General features: G+C 55.9%; 1 long non-coding RNA gene across 1 annotated transcript; it reads left to right on the top strand.

Moving 5' to 3' along the window:
• Positions 1–9,613: 9,613 nt before the first annotated feature.
• On the top strand, positions 9,614–11,049 carry LOC130683141 (uncharacterized). Its single transcript, XR_008996749.1, has 3 exons — positions 9,614–9,743; positions 10,067–10,163; positions 10,993–11,049. It is a non-coding gene; the product is annotated as an uncharacterized LOC130683141 (long non-coding RNA).
• Positions 11,050–13,386: the final 2,337 nt, after the last annotated feature.

Below are 13,386 nucleotides of genomic sequence, written 5' to 3'. Positions count from 1 at the left end.
TCAGATGCTAGGATCCCAAAGAAATGTCTAAGTATGCAGTACCCAAGCAATAGCATTTTTTATTTCTCTCTGGAAATAAGCCAGAAACAGGTAAACTGCCAACCGGGGGCCCTGTGGTTCAGTGTCTCTGGTTCGCAAGGAGGAAAAGCGAGCGAACCTACTGTGAGAACCAGACCCTCCCAAGAGGGATCTCATGTCAGTGTATTCCTGACTAGGACAGGGACAAGGCTCAGGAAAAATTCTGACTCCCCTGAAGGCTCAGCTCCTTCTGTCAATTGTAGCGTCAGGTAAAATATCCCTCTCAAGATTCGTAGGCCCTCCTTCATTGCAGGTCATACTATTACAACAAGGAACAAAATACAAATAATTGTCTCTCAAGATTCTTGGGGCTTCAGGAGGCACTTGAGATGGCTATAAAAATGTGCAGTTGTTTGTACAGTTCTTGTAAATGAGCATTTCACGTAAATTCAAACCTAAAAAGGAAGTAAAGATGAAACAATTAATTGCATGTTTTCTGTTTGCAAATATCAAAGCACGTTCACCATAACACGCCCCGTGCCTGCGTTCCACATCCTCAATGTTACTATGTTGCCTAGAATTCTTAACTGGGAAAGATTATCCCAGTGCACTCGAGGGCCTGGCTACACCGGTAACAGCTCCCCCCGGAGATGCTTCCCCACTGCACTGCTGCCTCGTCTCTGCCTCTGGCTCCCCCTGAATAGCACGTGGTGCCCTGTCACATAGCCATACAAATGAACTGTCCTGTTCATTATTTGTCATAGAATTCTGGGCTCTGGGAATAAAACGGAGACTGGGAAACATGATTTGCTTGTGTCCCAAAGATGACACAGACCCCCAAGGGCAGTGCCCCTGTTACTGTGGACTGGTTTTCTGCACTTGAATGGCCTTGTAAGGATAAGCTTCTGCTGGGCCCTCAGCCCGGGGTTCCCGGCTCCCTGCCCACCATATACATGCTGGTGACCCTTGATGTCAACTGCTCCCCAGTGCAGACTTGGTATGCTGTCCCAAGAGGGTCCCACATCAACCAGGACTTCTTCCACTGCTGGGCTCACCCAGTGGCCTCAGCCGACCAACGCCACCTGACCCAGGCCCCATCTGAGCCTCCTTCAGGAGCCCCTGGGTGGCTCTCCTCAGCCCTTGGCCACGAGTTCTGTTCTGTGTAGCCTCGCGAACACTCCCTCCTAGAACGGACCACAGTGGATTTATCTGTTCACGGCTCTGGGGCTGCCTCCTCAGTGACACCAGAGGAACTAATGGCTAAACTCCTCTGGCCAACTTTTCTCTAGTCTCCATGTGAAAATGGTATTGAAGTCCAACATTCTACAGTAAAGTGCCTAATCACAAGCCGAATGCTTAGGGATTTTCCCAAAGCACACAGAACCACACAACCAGCACCCAGCTCTGGCCAGCATCCCAGATTCCACATGCTGTCCTCTGTTCGGGCTCTGGGGCTGCCAGGACCACCACACAAAAGAAGTGTCTGGGTCTCTAAGCCTCCATGACCCTTGCCTGTTTCTGAACTTGGTGAAAGGAAATCAGACAGGCTTTGTTTTGTGATGGCCTCTCTTTTCCAGTTTGTGCCCGTGAACTGCTGTTGGGCCTGCCGTCTACCGTCCACCCCGTGCTGTGTACTTTTCCATGGAGGAGCGTCCCACAGCGGGTCGCGGGTGGACCTCAAGGTTGTTTCCACTTTCTACCTCAGAGGCGCTGCCACCAGTACTCCTGCCCTTGTCTAGAAGCGAGCCAGTGTGAGCCTCTCACCAGGTGTGCGCGTAGGAGCGGGAGGTGGTGCCAGGGGGTTAAGATGCATGGGTAAGGCTTCAGGAGATGTGCTGAAGGGTCATACCTGTTGGTACTCCACAGGATCAACTGTGAGGATGCCTAAGGGAAACCTCGATGAAACGGAGCGGGGCTGCCAGTAGGGAGCCCGGCCACTCTGCGTCCTCAGGGAGGGTCATCCGGCACAGGCCCCGACAGGGAGGGTGGACATGGCCTCTCGGACGAGAAGCCCACCAGCCCCGCAACTCAGCCACGGCCCTGGACTCGTGCTTTCCTCACAGCGGCCCATCCCCACTTCCTCCTCCTTCCCACGAAATGACCTTCCTCTCCTCTGTGTGATGGGCTTGCCTGTGCTTGTGCAAGCCGTGACTCACACGGCCCAAACTGCAGTTCTCTGACATTCCCGAGTAAACCCGTCCTGTTTTATCTTTAAGGTCAACATTGGGCACGTCCCGACGCTGCCTGTATATGGTGTGGTCACTGCTGAACACTTACTTGCCCCTCTGGAGTCATCCAGCTGTGGCTGCAGGTGGCCCTTCCACCCAGGAGAATGCTGTTGACTCTTCTTGTATTCATCACTCACGGGATATCATTTTCTGGTAAGTGTTCCTTCAAGAGTTTTGCTCAGACTTCTAGTGGGTGATCTGCTGCTTCAACTGTCAGTTTGGAGGAAGATCATTCTATATTAGGAATAGGAGTCCTTGAGTAGACATGCATTGGAGGTGCTTTCTCACCTGTGGCTTCCATTTGTACAGTCTTACCAGAACCTTCTCAGAGACAGAAGTAGTGAATTTTTGTGTAACCCTATTTACCAATTTTTTTCTTACATGACCAGCACTATTTTATTCAATTTTTAAAAATTCTTAAATACCCACAGGGCATAATGGTATTTGTCTCCATTTCTCTTTTAAAAGCACCTACATTCTTTTAGTATTTAGTGAACTCTACAAACCACCTGAATCTACCTCTTTTATATGATGTAAATGTTGTACGATACCTCGTCTGTCCATCACTTAGTGCAAACAAGTGTCTTTCCCCACTACGCTGCACAGACATCTCCATCAGAAGGCACACAGATGGACTTCCGTGGCTTTTCCTGAGATCTCCTCTCCTATGAGTCTGTGTTTCCATCCTGACTGCAACCCCACACCGTGGGATTAATGAAGCCATAAAAATGATCTTGAGAGGTAAGAGGTAAAGTCCTCCAGCAGTTTGCTTCTCCCACATGACTGCCTTGACTATTGATTGCCAGGCTTTTATATTTCCACAAACATTTGAAAGTTTGCAATCAACCACACACACATGCAAGCGCACACACACACAACCACACACACACACACACACACACACACACACACACACACACACACACCTGCCTGCTGAATCTCTGATTGGAATCTTATGGAATTTGCAGACTCACTTGGGGAGCACAGCCAGCTTTCCTCTATTGGGTCTCGCAATCTGTAAGTGTGGTGTGTCCCTCTGTCTGTCCTTGTCTCAGCGGTGTTCAAGCAGTGTAGCTCGAGAATCCCACACAAATCTGGGTGGGTTTCTTCCTAGGTATCGATACTGTGGTGCCTCACAAATGGTACCCCTCTTTTTAAATTTAAGTTTCAACTGGTTTGCTGGCCACCAGGACGGCTGCCAGTCATTCCAGAGAGTCTTGTAAGTATCAGCCGGGCCCCTGTCTTCGAGGGGATGAGCATTCCCTGGGCTTCCTGGGGTCACTGGGAGGGTTTGAGTGGAATTTCCATCACCTGAGCCAGCTGATGCCTCATTTTCAGTGAGATTGCTGGGCACAGGGTAGGTTTGGAAGGGTCCCTGAGCAAGGAGAGAGTCGGGAGGGAGGAGGCCTTCCTGGGACCTGCAGGGTGTTGAGCGCCGGGCCATCACCGCCTGGGACTGGCAGGAGAGGCTGTGTGCAGGGGAGTCTTTTTCAACTGTAAATAAAATACAATGGACTTGTGTAACTGGTGACTGAATACTGGTCTGTACCCAAGGCCCACAGGGTTCCCTAAGTTTGTTGGTCTTTGGTGACCAGTGGCAGTTTAATCTTTGTCTTTCCAGCCAGGGGGTTCCCTCTCCTTTCCCTAAGTGAACCGTGAGGAGCCTGGCCCACGGGGAGCAGAGGAGGTGATGGCAGGCACCTCACGGGGAAGTCCCTCCAAGCTTCTCATCATTTACAGAGATAACACCTCCCTTTCGCTTCCATCATGCAGTGAACGTTTTCATTGGGAAGGCCCACTGGGCTTTCTAAAAGGTTTTCAGTATCTGTGGTATGATCACGTGATGCTTCTCATTTTTCCTGTTAATCTGCTGAAGGAACTACAGTTTCACACTGTAAATCACATTGCAATTCTGTGATTGTAAGCATGAGGAAGCAGAAAAGTGTGTGTGTGTGTGTGTGTGTGTGTTCAAATGAACTTTTTAATTTAAAGTTTGAAGATTTTAGGAAAGCTGCAAAGACAGTAGAGTTCCCACATGCCCCACCCTCAACCCCTCTGGTCTCTCATGACCCACGTTGCCGTGGCTAGTTGGTCGCAAAGAATGGATGGCCCCAAGAACATCCACATTTTACTCAGACTTCCTTCCTTTTCCCACAAGGTGTGCGTCCTGTCCCAGATCCCATCCAGTACACCACAATGCCCTGCACCAGGGCCCAACTTGCCCACCCAGGACTCCACTTCTAACGCTGGGTCAGGACTGGGGCTTCTCCAGTCCGGAGAGGATTGTCTGTGACTTCCATCCTTCCAAGGCCTTTGCTGCGTGCGTAGGTTCGAGTTAAACTGCCATCCTGAGTGTGCTGGGGAGCACGTCCTCCCTGTTTATGATCTGGAAGAGTTGGTATAGGATTGGCACGATTTCTGCCATGAAACTAGTGAGGAATTTGCCAGGGAAGCAGCCTCTGGTTGGATAGGTTGTTCAGGAAGGATTCAGGACCTTTCAGCTTTACAATCTCATGATGGGTCACATATGATGAAGTGTTTTTTTTTCAAGGTTTTAAATTACCAACAATGAATGAGCCCCGGACACTGCAGGCCCCCATCCTGGAGCCCAATAAAAGCAGAACCCCAAGGCCTGTGCTCACGCCCTTTCTTGTTTCCCTCGACCTTGCTGTGTGTCCCCAGGCATGCTTTGTAAGCCCGGGTCTTGTAAGGAATACTCCTTGGCGTTTCTGTTCCGTAATGGTTACCACTGAAGGGTGTCTTGCAATCTTAAGGACGGGAGCTGGGCCAGCATGTTGACTGTCATGCTGAGACCTGTGCAAGCAAGCAGGGCCCCTGTTGTACCAGAGCACAGATGCCTGGCTCCTTCCTTGCCCAAGGTCGGCAAACCCCCTGGGTAACAGCAGCTGGCACACGAGGTGGTGCCCGTCAGGACTGCTGGGCAGGCCTCTTTGAACACAGACGGCATGAGAAGGGGCAGAGAATCACAGACACTGGGAAGAACAGGTCTGGGACAGGTCCTGAGCAGGGCCCCAGATGAGGCCTTCACCTCCCCACCAGGCCCCACAGTGGCTGCAGCCGCCCAGGTTCAGGGGTTGGCCACTGGCTTCTGGCCGGACACCCGACATGGTCCTCAGATGGGGGCCCTTGGGAGAGGGACGCCTCTCCCAGCATGGGAGCCTGAGTAAGAGGCAAGTGCGTTGCAGAATGGCAGGCCCTGCCCTGACTCCGCACCTAGGCGAGGCAGGCATTGTCCCAAGGAGCCCATGGTCTGCCAGGCCAGACGCCCACCCCAGACGACCAGAATCAAATGGGTACTGAGGAGTTGCCCTGGCTGTGCTGGGCATCCACAGAAGGGACTGGCGAGGGGTGGGTTCCTTGACCTCCAGCAGTCCTCTCACCTGAAGGCATCGCAGGAGGCGCTTGTACCGACTGCCCCGGAGGGGTATACATCGCTCTCCACGACGGTGCACACTGCCCTCTCCTGGGCTGAGCAAGGTGGCCAAGAACATGCTGTCAGGACAGGAGAGAGCAGGCCCAGGGCCATGGGGCTGGGCACAGAGGGAGAGAGGACTGCCCTGCCCCCTGAAAGTGCCAGGTGGGCAGCCTATCCTCCTAAGGGGGAAAGACCAGAAGTACTCATGAATGGAGACTGTCAGTGCCTGATCTCATAGGCACACGTTCTGATCGCACCACAGGTGACGCCGTTCACGCTCACACAGTCATGGCATTTCAAACTATAGGCCCCTGAGGGAAAAGAGAACAGAGCCGCCCTCCTGCCCCAATGTGTGTTTCTCTCACCACGACCTGCTGCCTCCTCCGCAGATGGCCCTGCGCCTCGGGGGACACCCTCAGCCCTGCACAGCTCTGCCCTCCGTGGGCTCTGACTCTGGGCAGGATGAGCCCAGGGTAGAGGCCAAGTGCCCAGGAATGTTCCCTGCTCTGACACAGGCCCTAGGGAGCCCTACCCTGGGCGCATGGGGCCCACCTGTGCCAGGAAGGCCTGACAGTCACAGTCACAAAAGGCCAGCATCCTTCCAAATTTCCCTGCACACAGCCTCTCCTGCCAGTCCCAGGTGGCGATGGGTCACCGCTTGAGACCCCACAAGTCGCAGGCAGGGCTCCTCCCTCCCGACTCTCTCCTTGCTCAGGGACACTTCTGAACCCACCCTATGCCCCCCAATCCCACTGGAGATGAGGCGTCAGTTGACTCAGGGGATGGAAATTCCACTCAGACCCTCCCAGTGATCCCAGGAAGCCCAGGAAATACTCATCCCCTCCAAGACAGGGGCCCAGCTGATACTTACAAGACTCTCTGGAACGACTGGCAGCCGTCATGGAAGCATCTCCGTGGTAAGGAACAAGGTATAGAAAAGCATCGTTTCCTGTGGGATCCTGAGCCTGTAGGTGAGGAGACCCAGGGCCCAGGTCAGTGAGGCCAGGGCTCCTGTGCCCAGCTTCTGGCCTCCCAGCCTCCAGCAAGACATGACTCTTGGCTACCTTTCACCCCTGCACACCGCTCCCGCTCTGGGCTGGGAGCTCCTCAGAGCAGAGTTGGAGCCGGCGGCTGCCCCGCACGGGAGGGCATCCCCAGGCTCATGCCTTCACTTTACCCGGTGTCAGCCTCCCTGCCCTCCCTCAGGCAGACTGCAGCCAAGTCCGTGAGGTCCCGGGGCTACATCTGCAGGAGCACATACGACACAACCCACAGACCCCAGGAGCACTGCCATGCTCAGGGCCGGGTGACCCAGAATACCACCCCCACGCCTAGACCTCAGGACCTGCGAGAGGCAGGACTAGCGGCTGCTCATCAGTACGGCCAAGGGTGAGTCAGCCCAGCTCACCCACGGTCCATGCCAGCGGCAGAGCCCTTCAGAATGGCAACGCAGACGTGAACGGAAGGTCGTTACAAAACCCATCGCTGAAAGGATACACGCTCAGCAGAGGTGGCGTGAGAAGGGACTCGAGCAGACAGTCGAGAGCTGAGAAACACACGTGGGAAAGGAAGAGACTGGGTGGAATCGGCAGCCATGCAGACTCAACAAAAGAGAACGTCGGGGATGTGCACCCCGTGCCCAGGGAGCCGGGGAGGGAATGCCCACAACTGGCAAGGGGACTCCGGGCGACCGTCCAGCCGCGGGCATCCGTGCACTCGGACTCCTTGGAGGGGAGGACAGAGAGGCGGAGAAAGGGGGTGAGCCTTTGGGGAGATGGCGATGGACACAGGCATCTTCAACAGGGGCATCAGCCCACAGCCTAGGAGTGCAGCGCAGCGGGCGCAGGAAGGACGTGGACAGGGGAGACCCACCCTAGACGCACCCCGGGTGAGGCCAGGGAAGCCGTTCTGAAACCGCGAAACCCGAACACAGCCAGAGGGGATGGGCCGGACCTTCCGGAGGCAGCCCCGTGACCACCGGTCTCTGCGCACAGCTGGATGGCCGCTCCCAGGGCTGCGCCGAGCAGAGCCCATGACCGCGGTGTTTCTCCCACCAAGAGAAACACACCCCACCATGTGGGTGGAAGGAAGATGGCTTGAGACAGAGAGAGCTGGCCTGTCTCACCGAGGCACCCGCTGCAGGAGAGGCTGTCGGAGTCACTTTAAACGAAAGATGCGACACGCGCCCAAAGCGGAGGAGGCGACAGAACTGAGAGGAGGAAACGGCTCCCCTCGCACAGGCCAGGGCAGACTTCCGAGCGAACATAATGGCCAGCGCGTGGCACGGAGCCCTCAGGTCCAGGGGAACCTCGAGGTGTGGCCGCAGTACCTTTCCTGACCAGGGGCGTTCCCGGAAAGCCCGGACAGCAGGACATGTGCAAAGGCTTCCCGGGCTCGGCAACGGAAGCACTTCCCGACCACGAGGTCCCCACCCCCAGCACTTCCAGGAGAAGATAAGCGCGGTCCGCACAGCGCAGCGTCAAGTGTGAGGAGGAGACCTGCGCGAGCAGCGCCGGGCCCAGCAGGAGTCGGACGCCACGCCCACGTGTCCGAAAAGGGCAGGTTGAGCTGGAATCTAATTTTCCATTGCAAAAAACTAGGATAAAGAGCAAATTCACCCCAAAACAGAGGGCCAGGAAATAATGACCAGCATTGGCTGCAAGGTGTTGGGGGTCTATGTGGTGTAGGTGGGGCTGGGACCCCAGGGGAGGGGGCCTATGCGGGTGTGGGAGCCCCAGAACGCTGTGGGAGGGAGTCTGTGGGTGTTGAAAGCCATGGGGTCTCTCAGATGTTGACACATTAGGGTACAGGCAAGGCCAGATGGGGGGTGGGAGAGAATGACCTACCAGGGGGTGGCAGCCCCAGGACCCAGGAGAGGGAGTCTATGAGGTTCCAGGAGCCCAGGGGCCCAGGGGAAGGGGTCTAGGAGATTTCAGGAGACCCAGGACCCAGCAGAGGGGGCGGTTGCAGGAGGCCCAGGACCCAGGGGCAGGTCTACATGCGGGGAGGTGCAGGACCCAGGGGTGGAATCTATGTGGTTCCAACAGGCCCAGGACCCAGGGAACAGTTCTACCTGGTTCTGCAAGGCTTGGGACACAGGAGTGGGGTCTGCGTGGTTCTGGAGCTGAAGACCCGGGGGAGGGGCAGGACCCAGGGAAGGGGTTTGCGTGCTTCCAAGAGGCCCAGGACCCAGAGGAGGGGAGGTTCCGCGAATCCCAAGACTCAGAGGAGGGGTCTGCTTGGTTCCGGGAGCCTGGGACCCAGGGGTGGGCCCGAGTAGTAGGAGGCTCAGTACCCAGGGGAGGGGTGCACAGGGTACCGGGAGCTCTGCGACCCGGGGGGGTCAGGGAGGGGCGGCCCATGCCGTGCTGGGAGCCCAGGCCTACTGGAGGGTCTATGTGGTTCCGGGAGGTCAGGACCCAGGGGTGGGGTCCGTGTCTGGAGGGTGGGGTGCCAGCGGGACCCTTTGCCCTCCTCAGAGCGGCTGGGCCGCCCCCCACCTGCCCTCCGTGGCCCCCATCTGGAGCCCAAGCCCCCCATCTTCTGGACGCCTCCCAGGGGGCCGGAGGTGGTGGGCACAGGGGCAGCAGGTGGAAGCGTGGAGGCCTCTGAGGTCGGGTCACGTTCCCAGGGCAGCAGCACGTGCTGACGGGCCTCCCGGTGGGTACGCCCAACTCCCAGCAGGCTTTGTGCAGCTTCCAGAAGGTTCGGACTGGCGTGGGCTTGGGGACGGAGCATGTCTGCCTGCGTGGAGGCTTCTGGAAGGTTGGGGGCGTGTTCAGAGGCGAGCAGGCCCAGGGACTGTGGAGGGGCGGTGGGGGCGGTGCAGGAGGGGCGGCGGGGAGGGCACCAGCAGGTTGACAGTGCTGACTTCCACAGGTGGGACGCCAGGAAGGTTCCAGAAGGTTCACGCCGGCCGAGGATGGACGGCGTTCCCTCTGGCTTCTGTAGCCTCAGGAGCCCCTCAGAACCACGGGGGTGGAGGGGCCGAGGCTGACCTGGCATGGGTGGGGTGCTGCAGGGGCACCCTGTGGTCACGGCTCATCACTGGCAATGGCCTGGTGGGTGGCTGGAGAGGGAGCCGGAGATGGGTTAGGACGGGAGGGGGCGCTAGGTGGTAGGGGGCCCCATGGGGGCTGCAGAAAGAGCAGAGCTCAAAACAGGGGTGAGGGAAACCGGGTGCAGCCTTGAGAGAGGAGCAGCAGGGAATCCCACCTAGAAGGCTTGCTGGGGGCTGGGTGAGTGCATGGAGCCCCAGGAGGTGGGGAGTCCCTGGGCTGGAGGGGGCTTGAGGGTGGTGCTGGGCTTTGAATGGCGGTGGACTTGCCCGTGCCAGCTCTAACCTGGAGCCCCAGAGCTGACAGTGGCCCGCCCCCCCACGCAGGGCCAGGAGCCACTGAAAATGTCAGCCTTCCCTGCTGTGCTCTTGGCCGTGGGCCTGCTGCTGGTGGAGACAAACAGCACCGTGTCTGGAAGACAAAGTAAGCCTGGGTCCCTTTAGCCTCCTGGGCTGGGACGGGAGGGAGGCTGGGGTGCTTGGGCAGACACAGGGTGGCCCATGCAGTTTCAGAGTGAGCCAGGGTGTCAAGAAGGTGGTCCACTGACTGGATGCTAAAGGTAGAGTGTCTGTGCCACTGCTGTGCCCACCACCACGCCAAGGGCAGGCAGGGGTGGCCTGCCAGCACCTTGCTTTACTCCCCAGCAACTTGCTCTCCCCTCAGTGGCCCTGCCTTCCTGGGAGACATTGGACTGGGTGACCAGCTCCCTCCATGGGAGGGGGTCCTGCCCTAGTGCTCACCCAATAGCGGGCTGTTGTGCAGGGGCCAGGATGCAGGGCCTAGAAGGGCAAGGAGGGTGGGGCCGGGTGCCAGAGGAGGTTTGGTGGGTGAGGACCAGTGGGCCAGGAAGGTGGATGGGAAGGGCTGGTGGGAGCAGGTGCCAAAGTCCTGGGGTCTCTTCCTAGAGCAGTTAGATGTGGAATGCTAGGTGGTGTGTGTGTGCATGCGCGAGCTCGTGTGTGATGGCTTGGGTACATGCTGTGGGTGTTCCCGTGTGGAGTGTGAGCATGCGTGTCCGGGGTGACAGTGTGTCTGGCTGCAGTGGTGTGTGTGTGTGCGTTTGGCGTCTGTGCCATGTGACTGAGTGTGGGTGGGAGAGGGAAGCCCAGGGAGAGAATGGCTGGATGCTGTGGTGTGGGGAAGATGGGACGTGCTAGTTTGGGGCTCACGTAGAGGAGGGAGATGTTGGTGTGTTGGTTTGTTAGGACAGGAGAGCGTGACACCCCACTTCCTCTTTTCTGCCTCGTCTCAGGTGCTTCACTGCAGTGTCATGTGTGTGAGAGAGAGAATAGTTTTGAGTGCGAAAATCCAACAAATTGTGCCCAGGGTGATGTGTTCTGTTCCACCGTGGCTGTGAGTGAGTATGTCACCATACTGGGGCTCCCCAGGCGGGCCGCAGTAACTTCTTGCAGGCATTAGGGTCTGTCTAGTTTTCATCCAGAGACAATAACTAATAGAAAAGTGACCTTTCTACTCAATTTGGAAAGTTCTGGGAAGCCAGGAGTTCAGTATAAGCAGGTGATGAAGACCCAGCTCACCTGGCTCCTGGAGGAACAGTCCCCACATCAGGCCATGATGTTGGTCACAGAATACTGTAGTGTGGGAAGAAAATACTAGAGATTCATTCTCTCTCTTTTATTTTTTTTTGCCAGTTGGATTTTTTTCATTTTTATTTTGGTATCATTAATATAAAATCACATGAGCAACATTGTGGTTACTAGATTCCCCCCATTATCAAGCCCCACCACACACCCCATTACAGTCACTGTCTGTCCATCAGCGCAGTGAGATGCTGTAGAGTCACTGCTTGTCTTCTCTGTGCTATACTGCCTTCCCCATGCCCCCCCGACATTATGTGTGCCAATCATAATACCCCTTAATCCCCTTATCCCTCCCTTCCCACCCACCCTCCCCAGTCCCTTTCCCTTTGGTAACTGTTAGTCCATTCTTGGGTTCTGTGAGTCTGCTGCTGTTTTGTTCCTCCAGTTTTTTGCTTTGTTCTTATACTCCACAGATGAGTGAAATCATTTGATACTTGTCTTTCCACCTGGCTTATTTCACTGAGTTATTCTCATTTATTTTTAAATGAAAAGTTAAGCTTTAATGGTTTCAAATGTCCCATTGAGAATGGCTCTTAAAGAGATGTACGTAATTAGGGGTGTGGGCTTAAAATACGCTCTGAAACAAGTGGGCGTGTTTTAAAATGGTTGGACACTGTGGCTCTGTCACCTGTAATTTACCTGAGAACTTCTGGCCACAGGAAGCCCTCCCTCCCAAAGGTGCACCTGAAGGCCCAGCATTACCTGGCCGGGCTGGATAATAGAGGTTCAGTTCCTTAGCCACTTCTGGGGGCCTTCCATGTTCCAGGGAATGTGTGGGGTACTCAGTACAGGCTAAGACTCACTTAAGCCTCACATGGACATTATAACTAACATGGCAAAGCAATTTGCACAATGAAAAGTAAGATGAGGTAAAGTCATAAGACTGACCCCATGGCCCAGTGCTGAGTGGTGCCCCTGGACAGGGCATTGTCACATCACTGTCACACCCAGGCTGTGGGCAGCAGCTCACTGAGAGGCCAGCTACCAGCCGTGGGCAACACCCTGAATGGTCAGGAGTGCCATTCTGGTGTGTCTGTCTGGGGCCACAAAGGCCTGTGAAGCCCCGTGTTTGAGAAGTGGAGAAAGAAGGAGCCCGTACAATCCCAAACAAAACTCCAAAACTGGTTCCCAGTGCCTGTGACAGGCCAGGGCTGGGGATCTGATGCCGCAAGACACATAAGCCACTCCCCATCCCAGAAGCTGCTCAGGACACAAAGGCCTGACCCTGCTAGACCTTTGTGTTAGCTCCTGACTGCCCCCAGGTGCCCTCCTTAAGTGGGGGCCTTTGAGGGGGACACCAGAGGGTCAGCATTGGACAGACACAGTGTTGGCGTTGAAGCATTCAGTTCACGCGATTCCTTTCTCTCTGCCTTTATTTCCTGTTAGGAAAATTACCACATTTCTACTATGTTTCAAAGCAGTGCACGAGGTTTTGTGCAATAGTTGAAACAGATCAAGTGGCACAAAAGTCCTTTGTACTACTCAAGCCTACACCCTTCTTATATGTGAAGTGCTGTAGTCAATCCTTATGCAATACCCATGCAGTAAACATCACAGACACAGGAATGCATTATACTAAAGAAGCTGCAGGAGGGAGCAACGGGAGCGGCAGCAGTGCTGGGCTCCTGCTTGTGCTGACAGCGCCCCCTGCGTTCCTGGGCCTCAGACTGGCCTAGGCCACAGAGCACGCCACAGGCCGGGCCTTTGGGAGCATCCCTCAGACACAGGCAACTTGCAGCGGACAGTTGGACCCTGTCGCATTAAACTTGTTTTCCATTGACTAACTCATGGTCTGACTTCGAGGAGCCTTGGAACAGGAGGGAGGGGACCAAATCCAGGGGGCTGGCCCACACTTGCATTCAGAGCAAGTCCAAACCCTCCTGATGGTGACCTGTTCACCAGGGCTTCCCTCTGAAACCGAGCGCTGTAACTCTGTCTCCTACTGACACTCCTTCCTCCTCTTGTGGAGGAAGTGCCTCCGGGCACTCCAGTCTTGGTGGATGGGGACTGGAGGACCACCCATGGGGAGCAGTGTTCAGAGGCTT

Source organism: Manis pentadactyla, chromosome 3 (genome assembly GCF_030020395.1).
Source record: "Manis pentadactyla isolate mManPen7 chromosome 3, mManPen7.hap1, whole genome shotgun sequence".
Lineage (NCBI taxonomy): Eukaryota > Metazoa > Chordata > Mammalia > Pholidota > Manidae > Manis > Manis pentadactyla.
The sequence above is the reverse complement of the archived record's forward strand: the minus strand, read 5'-3'. Positions and strand labels throughout refer to the sequence as shown.